Below are 16,010 nucleotides of genomic sequence, written 5' to 3' on the forward strand. Positions count from 1 at the left end.
TCTAGATGATAAGAGTAACAATCAGTGTAAAGACAAACCATATTTAATGCAACAAGGACAAGAGGATAATGAAGAGTTGATGCAGATGCTTGCAAAGGTTCTAAAGGATTTTTCACCTAGAACAAATGTTGTACAAGCAGTTATTCAGATTCCAAGCGGGGTTATCGTATTAGATGTGTTACTTTTGGATGATGAGACCTCTTATGATAGAGGGTTTGATAATGATTTGCCAATGTTTATGCCATTTATGGAGATGGATATGGAGAAAAACGTCAATGTGGTCAAGGCACAAACAATTTTTTCTCCATTGAAGAAGGAAAGAGAATTTGGAATCACAGGATTGTTTGATGATCAATGAGCCAAAGAAGAATTGGATGCTGTGATGCTCTACAAAAACATACCTACTTTGATTCGTCCATATAATTCAGGAGGATGTTGTGATAACCTATTTCAACTTACCTACTTGTCATATTATCCAAATGATTACCCATATGATCTTGGTGGGAACAATGTTGCAAGTGGTAAACAAGTTGGCCCATCCGGAGGATGTGCAGGTTTGGAGGGGGCAGATGTCGTGACGCTGCGCATCCCCACCACTGCGTAGCAACTTTGGAGTGTCCTATTTTGCCACTTTTCTTTTTTGCTTAAAAGTTATTGGTGTTACAAAAGATTTACTGACATGCCATCTTTTACATGCTGAAACAATCAAACGGGTTTTGGAAAGAGCTACTTTGGTTGGCAATATACTTGTGGACATGTATGGGAAATGTGGATTGCTTGTTGTAGAAACACGTCAAAGTGTTTGATAGGATTCATATGAAAATTCAAAGTTTGTGGAATGCATTAACCACAGCATATACTAAACATGGGTTTTGTAAAGAAGCATTGATGTGTTTCAAAGAAATGCAGCTCACATGCTTGTAGCTTTGAAAAGAGGATTGGAAAGAGAGGTCTATGTAGGTAATGCATTGGTTGATATGTAGTGTAAATGTAAGCCATTTGATCAAGCAGAGAATGTGTTTGATGGCCTGCTAGATCCAGATGGAATTGCATGGAATGCACTAACATCACGATATGTTGAACACGCGCTTAACAAGGAAGCATTGAACTATCTTCATGAAATGGACTTGAGAGGTGTTGTTATGGATGTTGCCACATTTGTCTGCAACTTGAAAGCTTGTGGTAGTATTGTTGCTATAGATACATACCAAGAAATACATGCTGAAGTAAAAAAGAAGGGATTGGAGGTTGAGCTTAATATAGGCAGCACTTTGGTGGATATGTACACTAAATGCAACTCTCTTGCAGAGGGACAGAAAGTGTTTAATGATCTGGTAGTTAGAGATGTAGTCTCATGGATTGAATCCATCGCTGGATATGCTGAACATGGGTTTGACAAGGAAGCTTTAAGCCAATTTGTATACAGATGCAGCACGATGGCATCTCTCTAAATGTTGTTTCATATGTTTGCATTCTAAAAACTTGTGCAAACGTGGGTTTGAGTAGTTATACAGGTGATCCATGTCTACCTGGTGACTATGGGTTCCCTTGGGCAGAATGAATTGCAGTTGCACCTATGAGAATAACATCCTTATCTTTGTCTAATCATAGCCTAGATGGCCATATTCCTGAAATTATTGGCACCCTGAGTGGACTCACAATGCTATGGTTAGCTGGAAATAACCTCACATGCTCAGTTCTTGATCTAAATTCATTAAGTATCTTGGAAACCTTTTTTGGCTATCGATGACGTCAAAAGAAGCATGGCGTAGACCTTGATGTTGAGCTTGTGGTAGCACAAGAGCTAAAGAAAGAGGTCATTGCCTTTGTTTTGAGATTTCTAGAAAGAAACTATTTTGGGAGCTAGCGATATTCGAGGAAAACTCTCATTTTTTTGAAAAGGGTATGCACGAAAAAGGAGGGCGGGTAGATCGATCGTGAGCTTTCTTTAGGGGACCACAGTCGCTTGACGGCATCAATCTTGGAAGGAGCTCCACCCGCATAAGTATGTGCATTACAAGCATTTTTAATCCATGTGTTGATTCCTGCAAAGAGGAAATCATATTTATGAGGAAGAAGCTGTGTGGGCATGCCAACATTACGAAATGGTCTTAGCACACATATTCAGAGCTTATGCATGACTGAACAACTAAACCATATTCTCCAATACTTGGATATTGGCCATAGACAAGGACTGCTTTTAAGTGAATCCTTGTTTTTCCGTATTCTGAGTTTGTGTAGTAAAATCCTGAATGTGAGATCTATCAGGCATGAATACACTTTATCAATAAGCAGTGGCATCCCTTGGTAGGAATCTTAAACACGTCTTTACGGTGCCAGAGAGCTTGCTGGAGGCAAACCTAGCCTTTTGTAGAGTCATAGAACCTAGCAATAAAGCATTGCCATATTGTATATCATATTTGTGCAGGGTTAAATAACTGTTGATCAGAAACTGGAACCAGTGATGCTACAAACTTGGATCCAATAGCTTTTCACATTGTGAACAAGCTTATTGAACATGCTTCTGCTTCTTGTTCATTACATCACTTTGACATTATGATATATGCATGGTTTTGGACACACCTAAGCATCTTCTTAGTAGGACTCATCGTTCGAATCTTCAATTGAGAATAAGCTCTACACTGCATAGTCTAGAATTGGTCTTCTTCTTTTCGAAAACCTGTCAGATGCATTTTATATCAACAATCTTTGCATTCAATATGAAGAGTCTAGAGTTTAGTGCCGCATAGTGCCTGATCTGGCTTGACAACATCTATTATGAGTGTTACCTTCTCATTGCAAGACAGTAAGAAAGAAATTAGAAGAATTTGCAAAGGTTATCATGCCACCTTTAATCACAATAATCATGAGTGTTAAAACTATATGCACAAGGGTTAGTCAATATGAACTTGGCATGCAATCATTTTAGCATATGTTCATCTCAGGAAGAGCACAAAGCCCTTAAACTGTGTATTGTAATGCAAGAACATGATGATTTGGAACCCAAGACACATGCATCTCTTGGGACTAAAAGTGGGTAGCTAGACCAATTAATTTGGTTGATCAGAAGGCAGGCGGACAGATGGTCTGTGGTGCAAGATATGGTGTAACAACAGTTTTGCTTATACTGTGCCAGGTCTGTGTTATTGATTCAAATAAACAAGAGGCTCACGCATCCACATGCTCCATAAGCAAGATTTATGGACTATGTTCTTGATGAGCATGCTATGAAACAACATCATCTATGGATTCTACTACTCATATGTAGAATAGATAATTTTCACATCATGTTTTTTAGGACTCTGCAAACTTTCTTTCATCCATCTGCCTAATGTGGCAGCCAAATTCTATTGGATCAATTGAACATTTAGTGATGGGAAACCCAATGAGGCTCTCCACATCATGCATTCATTGGTTCACATAGGCATCAACTAGCCAATAGCTTTTTTAATGCAACCTTTGGGACAAGGAAAAAGGCTTCAAGTTGAAGCAATATAGTTGTGTGACTGCAGTGGACTACTATGATATGTGCACTGAAGTCAAACAGTTGGAGCGAGCATCATGGAGTGCGAGCACGTCTCTGAATTGTGTTTAGAATTTGTTTCGAGCATTGAGTAGCTGGACAAATTCGAGTTTGGTAAACAACTTTTGTGATTCAAATCGTTTTGAGTTCTTTGATTGTTTGCTTCCTTCGTGCTTGTGATCTAGAGTAAATAGAAGCCTGATGCCTTCCGGCAATCGAATCACGAGATGAGAATCCTAGAACCTTCTCATAGTGTCACAGTGATTGATTCTTGTGGATATTGCAGAGAACTATATAGACCTTTATCGTTGATCATGTAATGGGAGACATCACTATCTAATACCCATGAGTTAGTGGTAGATATTTCTTGCGTCGAGGAACACACTTCCTCAATGGTTTCCATTAATAACTCCAACTATCCTTCAGTCATATTGGCTGTCCCCTTCCCTTTAGTCTTCATGGTGCCATTCTTTTCATTTGCCTTCTTAACACAACAATTTGCAATTCCATGTCCTTTCTTCTTGCAATAGAAGAAATATCCTTGAAACTTTTTCTTACTATCCTTCTTCTTTTTGTCACCATTGATAGAGGAATCACCTTTATCTTTCACATTGGTGGAGAATGCGATATCTCTATTGTTGCTACCTTCTTGGGCTTTAAGTCATAACTCCTCCTCTGTTAATAGTGCATAGAAGTCCTCAAATATCAAAGCTTGGGGTCTCACGTAAGTATTTAGGATGGTTTCTAGTCCATCAAACTTTGGTGGATAAATTCGAGGACACCTTTGAGCTAGCTCCTTAGTAGTCTTTTGTATTCCAGTGCTAGCCATTTGGTAGTGCAGATTCTTGATCCAAGTGATGAATGCTTGAGTTGTCTCTCCTTCAACAAACTTCTATGTTGCTAGTTGATTCTCCAAGTTCTGAATCCTTGTTTGATTTTGCCTTCCATATAGTGACTCCTCTTTAGTACATTCCAAGCATCTAATGCCCTGATTGTACATTGAATCAAGGTCAAAACATTGTTAGAACATCTTGTAACTAAGGTACACAATATATCTATGCTTCTTCATTTCCAAGCCTATAGAAGAGCTGTATTTGGAAGAACCATAACACTCAAATTTGATAGGTCAGAGGTGAGTTGTAGTTCTAGATCAGTTCCCATCATCATCTCCAAAAGCTCATAAGAATAAAAAACTATTATTATGATCATAATCATCGTCTCCAAAAGCTCATAAGAATAAAAAATCCGTAATTTGATAGGTCAGAAGTGCACTATCATTATGTTAGGGAGTTTCGCAAGAGAGATTTGATTAGCCTATGTGCCAACACAAGACATCCTTGTAGATATTTTCATTTACAAAGGTTTTTCCTTATAAGAAATTTGAAGTTTTCCACAAAGCTTTGGGCTTACCCCCCCCAAGGTGGATTGATCTAGTCCACTAGCCATTGCATTTCCCTATAATTGAGTGCTATTCTCCTTCACCATATCACTCCTAGGGGGATCTATTCCTATATTTTGGTGGTGATGTGTGTGAATATAATTAGGATTGTCGATGAAATGTTTTTCCTCTTAGGAGGTTTTTTCCCCTTGCCTTCTATATATGCCTATTCACATCTAAGGTATACTGAGTCTTGTAAATATTCTCTATTGATACCTCTTAATACACTTTGAGTTGTGCTCTCTCAAGCTTTGTCTTTTAAAATATGTGTACTAGCATCTTACAACGCTAAATCCAACAATTCATCTTTCATAACTATTATGCCAAGGAGACACCATCGTATAGAGGAAGCCAAGTCTAGATCAAAATTGTAGATCAAGGTCTATTTGTTCAAGAAGGAAAATGAATTTGAGTAGAACAAAGAGTTGGAGGTGGCAAAAATTCTCCATTTATTGAAGAACTTGTGGGATTTAATAAACAAATGCTGGCTCTTAATTCTATAATTAAGACCAAGTCTAAAGGTGATGATATAGATATACAAGTGATTAAGTAAAGAAAACATTGTTGGTGTGAGTGCAACCCTAGAATTATTTAGTGTAACATGGAGATCAATACTAGCAAATTTTGTTGGTCTATGAATGTGAAACTCTTTTCCCTACCCTTTCTTCCTTCTAAGAACTCTTTACTCACTGTGAAACATGATACTAGATCATAACACCTCTAGTGGGACACCGAGGATAATGAAAATACAAGTTCCAACAAATGTGGCCCCCTTACCTTCAACCTAGGGTTTCTTCCCCACAAAAGGCTTTGGACTCAAAAGAAGACAACTAGCCTAGGCATTGGCTTTAGGCTCTACCCTCATTGTGGAAAAGAAAAAGAAACAATCTCACACTTATTCATTGGTTGTCTTGATAATAAAAACTAATTGACTTGGCTACACATGAATACCTCACATTATCACCCCTATTCCTTTAGTTGTTGGAAAGAGCTGACATTACATGTAACTAATGGTTTGCCTCCCCTAATTTGGACTACAATAAATGAAAAGTTTTTCTCAAGTAGGATAGTAAATAATGCTAGAAATCTAACTTTTGAATTCTTTTTGCAAATTTTGTAGATTGTTGTGGAGATATCAATGAAAGTTGTTGAAATCAAAATCCAAGGGACTCAGACAAGCTAAAAAATATTGAGAAGGAAGCTATCCTAGAGCACAAAATCAAAGAAGTGGCCCAATTCTAAACCAACATGAAGAACTCCATCTATGCCAAGGTCCCCCGAGAAGAGATTGCTTGAGATCTCACAGCCAGGATGGAATGGAGTCACAAAGAAGAGGAATATATCACCATGAAGAAAGTTAGGATTCACAAGGAATGCATAATTCAAATGAAAATATAAGAGGATTTCTTTATTGAGTGCTAAATTAGCTCTAGTCTTGTGTAGCATTGGACTTGCCTACCTTATAGATAAGTGTATGGTACCCACTATGACTACATCCAACATATTTTTTTAATTGTCCTTAGTCCGGGACAAATTTGTCCTAGTCACTATGACTCAGTTTGCTCCATACATTTAATGTAACTTAATGTTGTCTCCTTAATAATAATATAATACATTACATAAATGTCAATATATTTTATTAATACATTATATAATAATAATAATCTTATAATTATATAATTGTGTATATCATGTAAGTATTAATGTATTATTGATAATTATGTAATTATTAAGGATTATGATAATAATGTATCATAATTATATACTATATAATATATAATGATATAAAGAACATAAGTCTTAATGTATTAGGTGATGTGGACTAAGGCAAGTCGCCACATGCCTTTCCAAGAGGGTAGAGCATGAATTGTGATGTGGGGTGGGAGTTGTCATGTGGCACTTGCCCCAAACCTCCATATAATATATAGAAAATACTTCCTAAGCAAAAAAGGCCTATATTGTGACAATGATGTGATTGATCTCACAAACATCTAATTGAAGTTGTCATGATTGCTTATAAAGAAAAATTCCAAAAAGAACTAGTCATTATAGTTTCTTATGTGGCACACCTTACTTTAGTAAGTTGGCATTGAACATAGCGTGGTCCCATAAGGTGCTTTGCTTAAGCTTTATTTCCAAAGATCAATAATGTTTCCTCATTGAGAATGCCCCCCATGATACAACTTTGGAGTTAGCACAACTTTACTTTTAGGTACCCTCGGATTTCACTCCTATTTGCATCCATGGTAGGGTCAAGCAACCCTAGCCACAAAAGGCTTTGAAGGGTAGAAACAAATATTGTAAAAGCTAGTGAAGACTTTGGGTGTCCATGTAAAAGACTTGTATTATAGAACATATTTTGAAAGTTTTTATCAATTCAAAATTTCCACTGTAAAGTGATAGGAGACTTGACAAGAGAAGAAATATAAGTGTGTGTTTCCTTATATCTACTTCCACTTTATTGGGGGCTATGCTTGCTAGGGAGTGGGAAGTAGTATAAAGTACCAAATAACATAATTTTTTTGTCAAGTGACATTATTTAAGGTTTACAAGTATAAGCGATATCTTGATACCTTTAACAAGTTTTTTATTATTACAAATTCTACTTAACCAATCTACTTATAAAATGGCATAATGCTTCAACTTTGAAGTAGAAGAAAATGTAAAATAGTTAGCAAGGATTTTAATGAAAGCTATCCTTTATAAGTGTCCAATGCTCTCTTTGTTCTCTTGGAGTTAGCCAACATTCTTAAGGGAAGGTATTTTGTCTCTCTCTCATAGTAGGGTCCAAGTGCTTTTTTTAAGTAATGTGCTAAAAGAAATCTCCATTTTAATAGTACCAACCTTGTCTGAAGGGTGGGTCATGCAGGCCTACTTTCTTATGTCTTCTTGAGTCACCCCTGATTGTCCTTGTTACTCACTTCTATAAATAGTCATTGGGATAGAATTTCATTGTTTCAAGAGCTAGAGTTGATTTGTTTTAAGCAATATGGCTAACATGAATTATGTTCTACAATCAAGATTTTTTGCACCGACTGGACTTCTAGGGATAAAATATAGGGACTGGGTATCACCAACCATGAGAACTGAAGCAAAGCACAGGTTCGAATTGCAAATTGTGACTCATTGAATGTGCATCAATGATGGCTTTGGTAGGATCATTGCCAATAGGGTATGCCATCCCACATGACTTGACCCTTATGTCACCTCCTCGATGTGTGAATTACTATGGATGGGTGCCAATAGTTACACTTTGTAAGGCCGCATCTCAAGGGAAAAAGTCGCATGAGGTTGAGAGAAGGCATGAAAACATGACTAATGTGTGATTGGATGGATGGACATGGGAAGAGGATTTATGTATTGGGGTCCAAGCCCATGTGTGTATCACTTGTCTCGTGGAATCTTGCGGGCCGGGGGGGGGGGGGGGGGGGGGGGGGAAGGAAAACAGAAAACCAGCTCATGTTTGTTTTATCGAGCACGATGCAAACAAGGGTTGTGAGATGACGAGATGAGATTTATTTGTAAAAAAATACAGCCAATCCGGAAGGGCAGAAGTGCCAAAAGGTGGCCTTTTCGGGGGCGGAATTGTTTACTTGGGAGTCGGGACGGGGCAAACCCATCTCTTCGGAGGATAAGGTTGACGACTCGAGGAGCCGCTGCCGCTGCTTCTTCCACCTTTCTTCTCCCTTCATAACCGACCTACCCTACAACTTGCCGACTTGCAAGGCAAGGCAACAGCGCCGTGAACCTCTCTCTCTCTCTCTCTCTCTCTCACACACACACACACACACACACACACACACACACACACACACAGAAAAAAGGGTTACTCCTTACAGCCGGTTAATCTCTCTCTCTCCCACACGCACACACAGAGAAAAGGGTTACTCCTTACAGCCGGTTAATCACACGAGAAGATTTACGCCGCCCAGAGACCAGGCAGTTACAAAATCTATGGAGTATCGCTACTGCCAAAAAAAGAAAAAAAGAAAAAAGGTGACACAGATCAAACGGTGGAAAAATTGCCAAAAATATTATTTTCCCACCTTTGGTTTTTTTTTTTTTTTTTGGGGGGGGGGGAATTTGGGGGTTTAGTCATAAAATAAATATGTGAACCTTTTTTGGGGGGACGCGGGGCGTTTTTGGCGTTTAGTCATCAATAAATACGTAAGCTCAAAATTTTAAAATCCTTTTTTAAACATGGTTTTTAAATATGGAGGCATATCATTTAAATGGAATATTCATAAATTGAATAGAAAAGGTATGCTTTATTCATGGTCAATTGCAAATAAGAGGTTTCTAAATTAAGCCTCGAATGCATATAATAGTGATGGCTTACATATAGTGAACCCATAAGTGGTAACTTATACTTTTATATAAGAGCCAAGACATGTGTAAGTCTTGCAACTCCAAATAATTTCCCAAGGTTAGTAGTTCAATGCACATGGTCATGCCGCTACGACTTGCAAGACCTTGATGACCCACACTCACCGCATTTTGTGGGACTCAGCCTAGTTGATGGAGTCAGACCATTTTAGAGGAGGGAGCTTCACCTACTAGAGAGAGTCTATGGTACATGGTAGCTTTGTATTCGTTCTTGACTCAAATTTAATGCTACTCGCTCCATTTCCGACACTCTTTTGCTTCTCTCTCATCACTTTTCTTCCTCTCTCCTCATTGACCCTACACTCGACAGACTTGAGCGGGGCATTGAGACCTAACCTTCAGGTTTTCTTGTGCTCAAGTCTGTTGACTTGAGCATGGTGCAACTCTAAGATATGATTTATTGGGCACCACTAGAATGGAAGAAATAAGTGGAGCTAGAGATGAAGACATGTGGATTTATTTGATATTTTTCTTTGTGAAACAAATGTCCATTCTTCACAAAGCTTTTGAATCTCATAGGAATATGCTATTAGGGCCATGGTACTAGTAGTACAAGGGTAAGGCTCCATATACTTGCAAGTCAATATACGTATACAAGTTGACATAATGCATATTCATTTTCACATTGCATGTGTTATAAGTAGATTGATTAACTCTTATGTGCTCTAGGGCCCATCATCAAGATCTTTTTTGAGGTTTCCATTAGTAAATGCAATACCTACTTCACCAACTTTGACAATAACTCACGTGGCCTCATATCAATTGGTTGGAAATGTATAAATGTCATTTTCCTTGTCCTTTATATACCAATAAATTTGATTCTCTCTCTTCTTTATGCCATTACAATTTGTGGGCTCCTCTAAGATATTGATATGCGTATGATTGTGACTATTTGGCTAGAACTCCCTATGTATAGGCCCTCCATGAACATTTGTATAGTCCCACTAGTATATGAGCCTTTTTTGCTATAATAGTGAATACATAAGATGAATATATCGGGTATTTCTACTGTTTAGCTAGGGCTAGGGACTTATCTCTTAGTGGGATATAGGATTTCAAATCCATTTCTCAAATGTAGACACTCATGTAATCATTGCATCTCTTGGTTATCCAAATATGTGTTCATGGGTTTGGTTCTCAAGGGTTTGCTTGTCCATGTACGTTAGGCTCTTGTCTTGATTGGTGGATTGGATAGGGTTTCTTATTCATTCTTGGTTTTGTCGTTAATTTATGGTTGATTCTTTATTTGTACCAGTCATCAATGAGTTCCAATTCACTATGTATAATGATTTTGGTGCTCAAGAAAAATTTCTTCTTTCTAAACCAAGTTGTGTTTGATAGTGCTTAAGGATGTGCCCATACACAAAAAGGATTTCTTCTTTCCAAAAAACTCTTGTGGTTTCAAATAGACATTTCAATGCAAGGTAAGCAATTGTGACATGGAGTACCAACCCTTGAGGGATTCACCATATGTATATCCTCTATATCAGAGGCATTCAAGGCCTATTAATAAATGCCTTTATCTATGAATTTTTCTTGAATAAAACACATCCTTTTTTTTCAATTTGTAAATAACCCCTTTATATGACATCCTTCTATATATAAATTTGTTATAAAAATGATATTTAAAAAATCACATGTTTTGAATCCACATGATATACACATATATTCATGAGTTAACCCCATGAGTATCAAGCCAAGTCTTATATTCTTGGTCACAAATTCATGAACAAGTGTTATGTATGACCTTGACCAAATAATTTTTTATATTAGAAGGTGGATGCCCTTATACCTATCTAAGTTTATACAAAATCAAGATTAGGATTCTATTTGCTATTAATTCCCTGTCTATTACCCATCCAAGTTGATGCGCGCGTAGGGTCAAGGGTATATTTGCTATTGATTTCTAGTCCTCAATTGATGAGTCTCTTGATCGCTAGTTTTACTTCAATTTATGGGAAATGGGCAAGGATTATGATAATGCGATTATGTTTTTTCGATCTTATATAAATAATTTGTTAATAAAGCCCCAATTTTATGTTAATAAGGTTAAAAATAATGTGGGATGGGTAAAAATTTCTATGCCATAAACACATAGGGTTTTGTAGTATCTTAGAGGGCATGTCAGGCACTCAAATAGCCTATCAGGCTCACTAGGCTATAAAGAAATCCCAATGGGGATAAAACCTTAGAAAATTTACCATATATAGAGGACGTTGATTGCATTTCTCACTTTCTTGGCTTCTGGGTGAGTCTCTTGGGGATTGCATCCTTCTTGGGTGAAGAACTCTCTTACAAGACAACCTTGAGAGTATCTTATCCTTTGGGTGGATAGTTCTGAGAATATTTTTGATGAGCCAAATTCAATTCTTTGCATAAGGATACTTAAAGAAAAAAAACCAAAGTGTGAGAAAATAAGATTGGGTTAGTTGTTCTAAGAAGAGCAAAAGGTAATCCTTGATTGCTTCCTAGTCTTGGTCCTTATTTTTAAACAAACAATGGGGCAATCACAAAGTGCTTTATTTCTTGGGTATTTGGTCCTCTCATAGTATGTATATGTCCTAGATATGAAGCATTGGGTTAGACAATAGCAATTGAGAATGTGTTAACTTTTCTAATGGGTTAACATCCTAGCTTGGGCAATGTTAATTTAGGGTATAGTTATTGTTTAATACTATTTGGACTATATTGCCCATAAAATTGAACAAAAATTAGTTCATTAGTCTTTGTATCCATTAGCTTAAAAATGCGATCTAATATTATGCTCATTGTTATAAGTTATGTACACATTGCTTATTGAATAACTATGTAATATTATAATATAAGTATGTATGCACAATATATATGCATGTGTCTATGAATGTATGTGTTATATAAAAGTAATGAATGTTTTGAGTATTGTTACACATTTACATGATTCCATACATGTTGCTTAAATTACAAAAACAATCAATATTCTCATCGCTATTGTATAATTACTTATCTTTTTCACACTTCTTTCATGTCACATGAATTAAAAATAGACAAAACTTTATCATCAAAATGATGAGACTTTGTGAATTGCATTATAATTGTCGAAATGATATAAGAATAATGTTTGCATGTGCATGGATTATTATTATTATTAATTATACTAAACTTGTTTATTGAAGGTTATGAATGTAAATGATTGAATGGTTATCCATTTGTTTCTTTATTCCATGGATTTTATCATGTATTACTTGTTTGTTTGTTTTGTTTCATTGCGAGCATTAATTGTAAGTTATAGGTAATAAGATTATAGAAGATTGATCATTGATCACTTACTTGCTACATTGATGTGCATTGTAGTATCCAAGAATATGAGTTGGCACCAATTTCCCAACTTCCAAAGACAACCAATGCTTCTTCCTTGGACCTGCCTAATGCAAAGCTAGGCTCTAGTTGCAAGAAAAAGTCACTAGGAATAGAATGGCAATTTGCCAAAAGCCTTTTAGGTGGATATGTGCATTGGCAGTGTAATTTTTGCCATATCATGAAGCTTAGTGGTGCACCTGCATTAGGGATCATTTCCTTGGTAGCATGACGAAGTTCATATATGTGTGTCAACACCAAGCTACCAAACAAGTAGCAAAGGCCATTCCAAAAAACTATGAATACAAGAAGGGTTTTGTTGCAAGAGTGTCATGCGAAGAAGTCTAGATGTTTGACTCACATAGTGACATCATCAATCAGCCAAATATCTCTCAATCTCAGACACACCATGCTTCCAACTCTAGAGAGTTTCAAGCACAACCTAATGGAGGATACAATCTATCCAAGAACAAAGTATGTGTTTGTCAAGCCGCTATCCATGAGATTTTTCACTTAACACACAATTAGAAGAAGCACAAATGGCCTGGCTAGGGCTATTTTCTTTTTTAGCCATTCAATGACGATTTTAAATAATGATCACTAGAAACATGCATGAAAGAAAATTGCGGAGTTTGGGGCTGTCTTCTTATCACTTAATACGGAATGATGTCCTTGATAAGTGTCACCTAAAGGTGAAGAAGCGGGTTGAAAGGGTTGTTTTACATAACTTGGGACTTAGTGGATGCTCCATTGTCTCATATGGTGATGATGCCAATTGATAAATAACATGTTGTCTTAATTAAGGGGGGAGACATTCTTAAAAACCATAGATAGCATAGGAAAAATAAAGTTAGAGAGAGTACATTGTAGACATTTTATGCAAGCCTATTGAAAAGATAGGGTGTCATCATGCGATTCAAGCTATCATTGATAATGCAAAGAATTGTAAAAATGTAGCTAGGCTTGTGTAAGAGCGATATCTAAAGATTACATGTAGTGGTTGCAACATACACTTGCTTAATTTAGTATTGAAAGAGACTGGCATGAAAAAGAGAATGCATCTTGGTTTGCTAGTATTATTGAGATGATTGGAGGAGAATTGTCAAGTTTGTTCTTAAGAGAATTGGAGTTCTTGACATTTATCATGCTCAAATGTCATGCATGTTAAAGTTTCTTATAGAGACATGATTTTGCACACATTTTTGCTCTTTGGAGTCCTTACTTCAAAACAAGGATACTGTGATAGAGACATTCTTGTGTATGGATATGCATGGTTAGTAGGTTAAGCAAAGTGTATGAGTGAGGGATAAGTTTGTCAAGGTGCTCTTGAATGATCTAAATGAGGATAAGTGGCGGTGATGTATGGTTAATGCATATCATGTAATGATGCTTGCCATGTATGCCATATATAGCATGGATTATGGCATTGTGAATATGAGAAAAGTATGGATGACATGGTAGACTATGCAAAGGAGTTTAGAATCTCCTAAGAGAATTAAATACTCTATTGCAAAGCCATGGCAAAAACTATTCAAGGCATCTCCAAGAAAGCTATTGTTAAAATATGTTTAGAGGAGATGGGTTGTAGCCTATACACCACTACATAGTGTCCTCATAGTGTCCCATATCTATTAGATCTTGAGTATTGGGAACTAGACTTATGGAGTAACAATGAGACGAGTATAAATTTCTCTACTATGATCAACACATTCTATGCAGACACAATGAGATAGCATGTAAAGAAATGTCAAGGAGATGTCTAGATTTAGGCTAAGACGAGGGCCATTTTCAAATCCCTTTGTGCAAGGGATGGAAAAAGAGCAATTGGCATGAAAGGGGTAGACTATGAATGCATGGAATACATGTTTACAATTGAGAGCCCTAGTTGTGTGATATGCTAGCAACTCTAGCTTGGAGTGAAACTGGAGCACATATAAATATGTGCACAATATAGTTTGAAAATAAATGATTGAAAATTGGGGCTAAGAAGCTCGTAAACATGAATTGCAATGATAGGATCTTGCAGGTGACTGAGAGCAATGACTATGAGGAGGGTATGCCCTTGTGGCTGTACAATTTTGATAATGTTGAGATCGATGCCTCAAGCTTTGATTAGCTCAAACAATTCGATATTGACGATCATGCCATTGCAACAAATATTGAGATTCAAATGCATCTAAAGATAATAGATGTAGATATTGAAGAGTGTCTTGCTCATCAGATGACTCGATCCCAAGTAGCATTCGTCTAGCACGAACATCACAAAGCAACAATGGATTAGATTTGAATCTTTACCTTTTTTCTTGAAGTTAAAAACTTTAAATGTTGTAATTGGTCAACCTATGGATGTGTAAAGTTGCTCATAGCAATAAGCTTACAATGTCATATTTAACTTGTTTAATTTGTGAAAAAAATATTTATTCTTTACAAAGATTCTTACATTTTGAAAGTCACCTCCTTACAGACAATTACTAAGTTGTATTTCTTTTCTATATGGACTTGTCAACCAATGTTTGAACATCAATGTGTTTACATGTAGTTTTGAATCAATAAAGAGGTTGCAAGGATAGTATTAGGTAGGTTTGTCTCCCTCTTGGGGTTGTGTATAAGACATTCTAAATATTTTACGCAGAGCCTCAAGAAAAATGGTTTTACACTCTGGACACTTGTTGTGGAGAATCATTTGTCACACTAAGCAACCAAGGTGTGTCAAGATTGTGGGAGAGAAGGAAGGAGTCTCACTTGAAGCTTTCTTGCTTGCACAATGGGGGAATACACACAAGGGTGGAGGCTGAAAACAGTTTTCCTCTTCTTAGTTGTGTAAGCCAAAAAAACTCTAGTACAAAGAAATAGAAGAACCCTATATATGGGTCTCAAACCAAACTCAACTAACTAAGGTGGCATACTAATTGAGCCACGAACTAGAGTAGATAAGGATAGCTATCATGTAGCTATTATTCATGGGCAGTGTACCAACCGCATCTACAACTGAAAAGTCGGTGGCATAAATACACAACGGTCACCCTGGCGTATCACGAGTGGAGCTCGATATCTCAACAAGGTGCATGTAGTGCCCACACAACAAAAATTATGATCCCATTTCTCTATCAAATGGCTTGAAGTAGCCATTACACATATTGCTCGAGCTCATGGGGTTATCTACATTTTGCAAGATGGAGTGTGATGGAGTATGGCACTCATAATGTAGTCTCATGGTGACCCCCCTTGAGGAGTGCTCTCCACAACATGGCATTTCACATGCTCTATAGTCCTTGTGAGTGTCTCAATCTGCTCCTCAATAGGGGCATGCATTTGTGGCAGTGTTTGAGA

This window comes from Lygodium microphyllum, chromosome 15, assembly GCF_053477565.2.
Source record: "Lygodium microphyllum isolate KBCC chromosome 15, Lygodium_microphyllum_v1.1.10, whole genome shotgun sequence".
In the NCBI taxonomy this organism is placed as follows: domain Eukaryota; kingdom Viridiplantae; phylum Streptophyta; class Polypodiopsida; order Schizaeales; family Lygodiaceae; genus Lygodium; species Lygodium microphyllum.